This window comes from Bacillus rossius, chromosome 1 (assembly GCF_032445375.1).
Source record: "Bacillus rossius redtenbacheri isolate Brsri chromosome 1, Brsri_v3, whole genome shotgun sequence".
Classification (NCBI taxonomy): Eukaryota; Metazoa; Arthropoda; class Insecta; order Phasmatodea; family Bacillidae; genus Bacillus; species Bacillus rossius.
In genome coordinates this window covers 29651245-29661533 of record NC_086330.1, presented here as the reverse complement: position 1 = coordinate 29661533, position 10289 = coordinate 29651245, and positions in this window count along the sequence as shown.

Sequence of the window (10289 nt, the reverse complement as noted above, 5' to 3'; positions counted from 1 at the left end):
TGTTATGGTTCGTTAATTGCTGTATATATCTGTCTGTATGATGTATAAATGGGTGATTAAAATTAAAAAGCCGGGTCCCGAAAAGGATTACTCAATGACTTATATTCAGTCGCCGACAAAACATTTTTGTTGTATTCCAAAAGTTAAAACTTTTGCCCACTCTTATTTGTGTATTTTTATTATTTTAATGTTTTACATATTTGAGGTATGTTATAAAAACTCCCTTGACTTGTTGATTTTAAAACTTAACATTTGAGAATGTTTTTTATAGCATTTATTTGGCGTCTTCGGAAAACATGTAAGTACAGTTTTTCAAAGCCACCAGCATGAATTCCGTGCAAACAATTTGTGCAATTTACTTTATGGCTCAACAAAGCTTAAAACTGTAAATAGTTTAGTAGTTTTCCTGGCGATTAAAATGTTCAAAGCCATAATTTGTCATAAAAAATGTTAAAATTTTTACATCTGTGTATTTAATGTTTTTGTTCGGAAACACCTTAAATAGCACCAATTTGCGCTTTCAAATCCAATTTTTTCCGGGGGAGAACCACCAATACTGAAGTCCTGCACATGCCTATGCCTATTTTCATGGGCCGACCACACTGATCTCGGGTACTCCGCCCACAAATCAATCTTGCCCTCGGGGGCGCAGTGCGACGACTGAGTGCGGCTATACAGTATGTGAAGGTGTTGAGGCACAGAACGGCCTCGTTGATGGGGGGCATTTGACACCATCCGTCGGTGCTCCCTCTGAGAGCACAGACCATTACGTGTCCTCAACACCTGATTAGGTCGAGTGTAACTAATACGCCCACGCATGCCAGGAGGAGTGAGTTAGGGCACTGCACCGAACAGCTAGTCACGGCCGGCCGTGTTGTGCGACGCGCCCAGCCGGGTGTGGCGATGCACCATGGGAACATAGTGCACATGCAATTGTAATTCAGGAAAGAAGTAAAACTTTTTATATCCTTAAAATCTCTAAATAATTAAGTCATATTGATCTAGGTGCTTTTGTGTTACAACGCTGGCCGCCACCATCTTCCCGCGCTCCATAACTTTCCGTGGGAAGACGAGCCCTCCCTGGCCTCCCAGGGAGCGGAGTCAGTCGCAGTCAAGCAGTCATCAGGGCTGGCAGCCCGCGCACGTGGAGCCTTCACGTTCGCACCAAAACCAGCATGTAGTTTTTCATAGTTCAATTTTCTTAATCCATTCATATCCACTCCACGGCCGGCCTTAAACCGACTGTGCGAAGTTTCGCGTGGTCCTTTACTAATTTAATGTAGCTCAGACATGATCATTTTTTAGTATAATACGTAAGTACTTTTGTTAAGGGTATCACGCCGATGTGCCCGTGCTTCACGCTGTTATACCTCCGCCAGGAGTTTGGACTTTGCCCACGCGGGGCTGCTTAATAGTTAAATGCGTTCAGTGACATTTACTAACGACTCAGTTTCTGGGATGTGCCACGGTTGCGTGTGAGTTCGCTGTGCCCCGGTATCGCCACGCCCAAACCCAGCATTCACGTCCGCTACGCCACTGCATTGACGGAACTCTGGTAACTATGTCAATCTAACCTGAACTGTACTTCTGTAACTAATTCACTCTGCCCTTCAGAACTATTCCATGTCAGACTTGCTCGTACAGTAATAATTGTAGTATTAATTTCGGCGATCAGCCATTTGTGTTTTCTGCCTATGCCAAGGGCGTGTTAAGCGGAGAGGTAGCCGCCCCGTGTATTTTGCATAAATCAGTGCTGCCCCTCGAGGACTGCATGTGTGGAGATTAGAAAGTAGACGATGATACTGCCAGTTGCGTAACTGCGCTATGTACCATGTGGCGTGTTGTACCATGTGACGTGGTAAAAATTCAGTTACATTCAAGTGTTCCCCCTTATTCATCACGGCATCCTGGGTGGCCTAAACAGCCCGGGGAGTCCTTTGTCGACGCGTCCCTACCTGCAACTACGAGGCAAAGAACCCCGCCCTCGAGTTAAAATTCTAAACTTCCACAGCTTAAATTCATTAATTCCTAAATCAGGTAGCGGGGACGGCGTCAATGTGTAGAGTGAGTAGATTAAATACAAATTTAGTAATTTTAAGACATTTTTTCTCTGGCTATTCTGAAATCCTAGAGTTCCCCCTCCGAGGTGAACCTCTGGATCCGCCACTGAATACGACACTATGCTGAGACATAATGTAGCAAATGGTGATAATAAGAAAAAGTTGAGAGTTTTTTAAGAACGACTCATCAGTGGACACGGCTGCAGAGTGAACACGAGACAGGGAGGTGTTGCGACCTAGCGTTGTACGGCAGAACCGACAAGCAATGAATGGCAGACCTGGCAGAATTCGGTGACGTCACAGGCTCATAAGCTATGTACACACTGGTTCAATTTTGCTGTCAACACAGGCATGTGTCACAGGCAGTGTCTCCATATTGGGTTTTTTCCCCCATATTGGGGAAAGTTATTTTTTGGTGGAAAATTTTGGGGAAACTAGATCCTTGGGGAAATTTTTGGGTGAAAAATATTTGGGTAACGGGGAAAAATGGGGAAGTATTTAATCTCCCTGCCTAGTATTACTTCTAATGCCATCTCTGATACTTTTTTCAAACAACACATGTTTAGTTTTTTAAATACAAACTAGATGTCTCTCTCTTTCACCGAATCAATCGATGAATCGTTACACCTTTTTTATTTTTCGTTTCTGGTCTGTGTTTGTTGTTGTTTCAGCGTGTTTTTGCTATTATGGTGTGTTAACTGAATGTGATAGAGTAAGTTTCTATTACATATTGTTATGCAAAGATATTGGCCGGCCTGCATGGGAATCCGAGCTACAATTTTCTGGTTAGTTTATAAATTTCAATGGCGTCTAGTTACTTTATTTTACACAACCTAGAGATTCAATATTGTCTAAAGTAAAGCTAAGAAGCTGCAAATAAACGCTTCTAATTTTCGTTTTAAGAACTAATACATTTTATGGTGAAATCACGCCTAACTTGTTCATAAATTTAAGAAGTAACCCTTTCTATTAATGATAGAAGCATTTCTGGCAGTAGGCGCATCTTTTCATTTTAGAGGACTAATTTGTTTGGATCGTTTAATCTTTTATAGATGATAGGACCTGACGACTGACGCCGCCGTCAGTGCTCCCTCTGAGAGCACAGGCCATTATGTGTCCTCAACACCTTATCAGTGCCGTGCCTCGAACACGCCCGTGCGTGCAACGTAGTGCAGTGCCCCGAACGGCGTGACGTCAGTCACGGCTTCCTACGTGTGCAAAGCGCCCGGCCGGGTGTGGCACTGCGCAACTAAATAATTTGTTCCTGCATTCGATAAAACAAACAAAAACTAATACTTGATATCGTACCTCCGTGGGCAGTAAAGCCCGGTCCCCACCCCGCCAGCACCAGCCCCCGCTGGCGAAATGCACCCTCACACCCCTCCTCTGCACAGTCACCATCACTAGTCAGTCTTCGCCCGCGCGCGACCAAGGACGGAAGTGTAAACCTGTGAGACTCCGCGAGACGTGAGACGCGAATAGTGAGATATGTGAGTGTTTTCTGGACGCGAACTCTGCACCCCCGGCGAGCCTAGTGAGCTGCACAGGGGCTGACGACCCACACCCATCGTGGCCTAGCTGCAAGCTAGCCTGGCGCTCATCCGGACCGAACAGTATACCAGCCGACTTCCCTACTAAGCTCACCCGCTAACGCAGCCTCCGTTACCGGGACGACGGCATTTGGCGCCCCTGCGTGTGGCAAAAATCAAGAAAATTTCAGTGTTCTACAGCAACTTTTCAACATCCAAGCTGAGTGTGTATGCGGGAAACGGCCATTTCGTGCGCGCGACGTGATTAGGGTCAGACAGGCCGGCGCGACCAGTGCAGCGAACAAAGAGCATCCCTCCCCACCCTCGCAACTTTCCAGCGGAGCGAGCGACGCAGCTGGCCTGCGTCACGACCCAACACCTGTCGGAGCTATCGCCCTTCTCTTTGTGCGATCGTCCGGGCAGCTATCGCCCTCCCTTTTGTGCGATTGTCCGGGCAGCGTCCCACACTCCTTCCTCGACGCTGCGCACGCAGACAACAACACAACCTCCCACTTCCCCCCCCCCCCCACCCCCACAAACCAGAGTTATCACTCTCCTCTTTGTGCGGTCGTCCGGGCAAGGGGCCACCACGCCTCCCCTTTTTAGAGTGCGCGCGCACGACCATGTAACAAACAACTACGATCAAAACAAACACCAGACACCACTCCATTAGTTTTGATTCTTAAAGATTCCAATGTTAAAAGTAATTTAAACATTTTATTAAACATTTTCGACTGACCATCACCTCAGATCTGATAGTAACACCAACACAATGTTACCCCACACAATGACCATTTTCTGTGCGAAATGCTCCTTGCCAAAAAACATGGATCTACTGACGGGAACATTACCATGGCACAACACGTGCCTGTGTGCACCGGACATGGGAAAAGTCCCAACCAAATGTGAGACCGTGGCCAACGCATGGGACATACCAGGGAACCCCATCTGGAGAGGGGAGACAGAGGTGAAGCCACCACTTCCTTGGCAACCAACCCAAGGAAACCCAAACACTGGTAACCCCTCCACCGGGACACCACCCATCGACACGAAACCAACCCTATGTAAAAACTGCGCGCAGTGCGGCTCCAAACAGACGCCCGTGCAACAGTACTCACCACTGGTCGACCTGAGCCCACCATGGGTAGCAGCACCACATGTGGAGATGAGTGCCGGAAGGACCACGCTACCGGAGTTCAGCGGACTATCACACGAAGACACAAGGGCCTTTCTGCGACAGTGCAACGTACGCTTGGCGCGAGCGAGGGTACCGGTTGACGAGTGGGCGCAACGGACGAGCGAACAGCTACGAGGCGCTGCACAGCAGTGGTGGAGCCTTTGGGGCCAGTTCGACATGCCATGGCCCGAGTTCGTGGACCGGCTCACACGGTTTAACACCGGCCAAGCGATAGTACTCTGCACGTCCCAATTCTACAGGGAACAGCAGCGGGACGGGGAGCAAGTGGAGCTGTTCATCGCCTACAAAGTACAGTTGTTTCGGCGGATCGCCCCAAACACGGATCTGACATTTGCGCTCCCGACCATCACCACACTGCTACGTGACGAGCTCCAGCCTTTTCTCCACAACAGCCAACACCTCTCAGTAGAAGACTATGTGCAGCAGGCAGTGGCCACAGAGAAGAACTTGCAGAAAATCTGGCGGCGAGGTGCACCAGCCCCAGAGCGGGCAAACAGCAGCCACTTCACAACACAGTGCAGCCGGCCGACAAACCAACCAGTCAGGACAACCGAGTGGCAAACCCCGCCCAGACGACAGCGGGCCATCGAGGGTGCGACAGCACCACCAATGGCACTCAACTCACAGGGCTACCGTGAACACTCACAGCCACGTGAATATGACCGGCCACCACAGTGCCAACGAGGCTGTCCCAGCAGAACATACCACTGGCATCCATCACAACGCCAGCACCCGACGACAACCTCATCGGGAAACGGGCCACCGGGGGCGCGGAACTAAGGAGCCCGCCCCCCACAAGACCACCATCCGCACCACCAGCCATGCCGGCACCACCTACCACAGACCCAGCACCATTAACATCATCGGCACCACCTGCCACAACACTCTCCCGGGCACCAACTGCCCCACCACTGGGGGCACCACTGGCTACTGGGAGCATAACTGGCCCCAGGCCAACCCTGGGCCAGCTGTTCCAACTGCAAGACCACCTGCTGCGCATATAGGTGGAGGTGAATGGCCGGCCGGCCGCAGCGCTGGTGGACACAGGCGCCAGCCATGTGTTCATCACCCCGAGCCTCGTACCACCAGGGGCACTCCGGCCTCACCATGCGGAGCTGCGTCTAGCGACCACCACACGACCAGGAGTGACGGTGGGCCAGGCGGAGATTGAGGTAAGCCTTCGGGACCTTACTACCACAGTGACTGCCCTTGTTGTGGAGGATTTACACGAGGCCCTTGTCCTGGGACAACCATGGCTAGCAGCACATGATGCTGTAGTGGAGCTAAAGTCAGCCCGCGTCCACGTGGGAATACAGAAACGGTTCACAGTGTATGGCATAGTCTTCACACCTGAACCACCTAGTGAGCCGCTGACTCTGAGACAGTTACACCACGATGTCCCCCTACAGTATCAAGCAGCCATCGAACAGGTACTCTGCAAGAGGCAGGGTGTGTTCGCCACGGCCAGCCCACTCCGACGCACCACAGTAGCGGAACACCAGATCCCCACCACCCATGATCGACCTATTCACCAGCCACCTAGGGGGTATGGCTTCAGGGAGCAGCGTGCCATCCGGGAGCAGGTGTCAGAGATGCCACAAGATGGCGTCATCGAGCCATCCAGTAGTCACTACAATTCCTGTGTGGTGTTGGCCCCCAAGAAGGATGGCTCATTACGGTTTTGCGTCGTCTTCCGGCCCCTGAACGCCATCACCGTCAGTGCTCCCCCCCTCAGATCAGTGTCGAGGCTGCCTTAGCTGGGCTAGGACGGGCCAAGGTGTTCAGCACCCTTGACCTGAAGGCCGGCTACTGGCAGGTGCCCATACGACACGGGGACAGGGAAAAGACAGCCTTCACCATCCCGGATGGGCGGCGCTTCCAGTTTAGAGCCATGCCTTTCGGCCTTAAGTGCGCGCCTGCAACATTCCAGGAAATGATAACACGAGTGCTGGAGGGCTATTTGGGGCAGTTTGCCATGGCCTACCTGGACGATGTCATTGTGTTTTCTGAGACATGGGAAGACCATGTCCAACACCTAGCACTCGTCCTGGAGCGGCTGGCCACTCACCACTTAACGGTAGCTCCGCTCAAATGCCACATCGGCGCTTCAGAAGTCGAGTTCCTGGGACACGTCGTGGATGCAGCGGGTAACCGCCCACAGCCCAGCCACCTGCAGAAAATCGCAGAGGCCGAGGTTCCCCGGACCCGCAAGCAATTGCAGCGGTTCATTGGCCTCGTCAACTGGCTGAGAAGTTATGTACCGAACTTCTCTCACGTCATTGCCCCCCTGACTGACCTCCTGTCCCCACAACACCGCTACCGGTGGGATGCAATTGCTCAGAAAGCATTCAGCCAGGTCAAAATGGTATTCACACAATGCCATACTCTGGCACGGGTCGACCCAGAGCGTCATTTGTACTTGCAGACCGACGCCAGTACCCTGGGGGTAGGGGCCGTGCTGTTCCACCTGGACCAGCATGGGGGTCGGCAAGTTATAGATTATGCCATCGCGAAGTTCGGCTCGGCAGAACGTCGTTATCATAGTAATGAGCAGGAGTGCCTGGCTGTCGTGTGGGCGATGAAGAAGTACCGCCCACACTTGGAAGGGAAGTCCTTCACACTTCGCACAGACAACCAGTGCCTAACCTGGTTGCATACAATGCAAGGAAGGAAGGGCAAACCGATCCGGTGGGCGTTGTTCTTACAATCCTTCGACTTCAACGTCGAACACGTCCCCGGAGCAGACAACCAGCTGCCCGACCTTTTGTCCCGTGAGCCGGACGAGCGCAATTAACTGATCGACCCAGAAGAGTGGGAAGACATGTTGCCCCCCAACAGCCGAGACAGGCTACCTCACCCAGATGCGACTTGCACTCGGATCACAGCCGACACACTGGAAGAGGGCGATCCTCCGTGTACCTCGAACGACGTCCACCGACGGGTACTAGAGGCACAAGAAGTCTCACCAGAAGCTGCCCGTCGACGCCAGCAGGTGACCGAAGGAGATCAGGAGACCTGGAGTACCCTGGACGGGACATTGATGAACCGAGCACCTGGGGAACATGTCGAGTGGAAAACATATGTACCACCCGAGGCACGGGAGGCTGTGCTACGTTTCCACCATGACCATGACTTGGCCGGCCACCCAGGTACTGACCAAACACGACGGGCAGTGGGTCAGTTCTACCACTGGCCTGGAGTCACCCGCGATGTACGAGATTACGTGCGTGAGTGTGAGAAATGCCAGTCGCGGAAGGCTCGAAGACGAGATGGGGAGGAACAACAGCAGCCCCGTGAGCCCACCATGGCATTCCAAACACTAGCACTCGACGTGATGGGCCCCTACCCACGAACTCCTAGAGGACACCGTTTCATCCTCGTAGTAACAGACCTCTTTACACGCTGGACAGAGGCCTACCCATGTCGGAACGTGTGGGCGGCCACGATCACCAAGATCTTGAGCACAGAGTTCCTGCCACGCTGGGGCTACCCACAGTTGGTTCTCACGGACAATGCCAGTCAGTTCCTGGGCCGGTGTTGGAAAGCCTGGTGTGGAGAGCAACAAATCCGGCACCACACCACACCTGCCTACCACCCGCGGGCCAACCCCACAGAACGCAGGAACCAGGAGCTGAAAGTGCAACTCCGCATCCATTTGGGCCAGGACCATATCCAGTGGGACCAACACCTCACAGACGCACTCTTTTGTGTCCGGCGCCGGACGAACGCCGCCACCGGTATGACACCCGCCGAGATGGTCCAGGGGCGCAACCTGCCACTACCCGGGGAGTGGACCACTCATGGGGTTCCGCACACAGCGGAAGATTTGGAGGAACGGGCCCAGCGTCGCAACCTCGCACACGAGGGTGCACGCCAGAGGCAATGGGCATACGCGCAGGAGATCACACCTATAACAAATCAACCCCCTCCTGGGGTGCAGGCCGGGGAACAAGTCTATGTCCGGGTCCACCCGTTGTCAGCTGCCCCTCGCAATTACTGCGCGGGGTTAGCCCCGCGATGGGGCGGGCCCTACACCGTTCAGAAACGGCTCGGCCAGACGACATACCAGGTATGCCTAGGCGGGCGCCGAGTGAAGAAAATACACCGGGATGACCTACGACTCGCCCCACTCCCAGGAGACAGGCTCCCGGGGACACCGACTCCCAACTGCCCATCCATCGACACGAGGTCACAGGGGGAACCGGATGAACCGCAAACACCCTCCGCTGGGAGGAATAGCGAACTACCCGACGTACAAACCCCGTGCCGACCGCAGACTGAACAAGAAAACCTGGGGCAATTTAGCATCACAGATGTCTCAGCAGAGGAATCTAAACCTGAGGCTGATGGCATGCCACCCACCCTACCAGTCGTGACTGAGCCGGAGGAGCTAGACCCAGAAACACTGGAGTCGCCCACTCGCGGTACCTGGGGCCACCTTGCACCCCTAGAAGGAGCCACCTTCACAATGTATGTGAGCGATCCGGATGAAGAACCACCCATCGGACCACACCGACAGTCACCTCACCCCCCCTTCGTGGAGGACTATGCAGGAGACCGGCCCACAACACCCGGACCAAGAGGCCAAAACCCGAACTGCCCCTGGCCCGGTGGCAAAACAGGGAGTCCCCAGTGCTATCAGGCAGCTGAAACCAACAATACAGACATGTCACTAGGTATTCCTGAGCGGGAGAGGGTGCCCTACTGTTCATTGTCAGTCCAAATCGGCCTGGAGAGAGAGACAATGGCATCACTGGACCCACAGATGGGCCCTTCGGTAGGAAGCCCAGCGCAGGAAAGGAGTCCATGCCATCTGCAACAAACGCGGGGGCAACCCGAATATAGGGTAACCACCGTAAAGACCAATGACAGCCCAAAACCTCTGGGGAGTCGGGCAGGAGACGGTCGACCTGACCACCCCCGCCGAGTACGACGGCCACCCAGGTACCTGGAGGCATACCACATGGGAAACATCCCAAGGGCCCTCGTCTGGAGACGCCGCCCCCAGGTACACCACGAGGGACACAGGAGGAAGCAGAGCGCAGACCCTACCAGCGGCAGCTCTCACAGGTGCCTCCCACCTGGACCTGCTGCCAGCAGTGAGGGTGCAAACATGCCGCGGGGGCCAGAGCGCGGGGTAAGACCGGTCTTCTCCAGGGGGGGGGGGCATTTGACATCGTACCTCCGTGGGCAGTAAAGCCCGGTCCCCACCCCGCCAGCACCAGCCCCCGCTGGCGAAATGCACCCTCACACCCCTCCTCCGCACAGTCACCATCACTAGTCAGTCTTCGCACGCGCGCGACCAAGGATGGAAGTGTAACCCTGTGAGACTCCGCGAGACGTGAGACCGCGAGACGTGAGACGCGAATAGTGAGATATGTGAGTGTTTTCCGGACGCGAACTCCGCACTGCCGGCGAGCCTAGTGAGCTGCACAGGGGCTGACGACCCACACCCATCGTGGCCTAGCTGCAAGCTAGCCTGGCGCCCATCCGGACCGAACA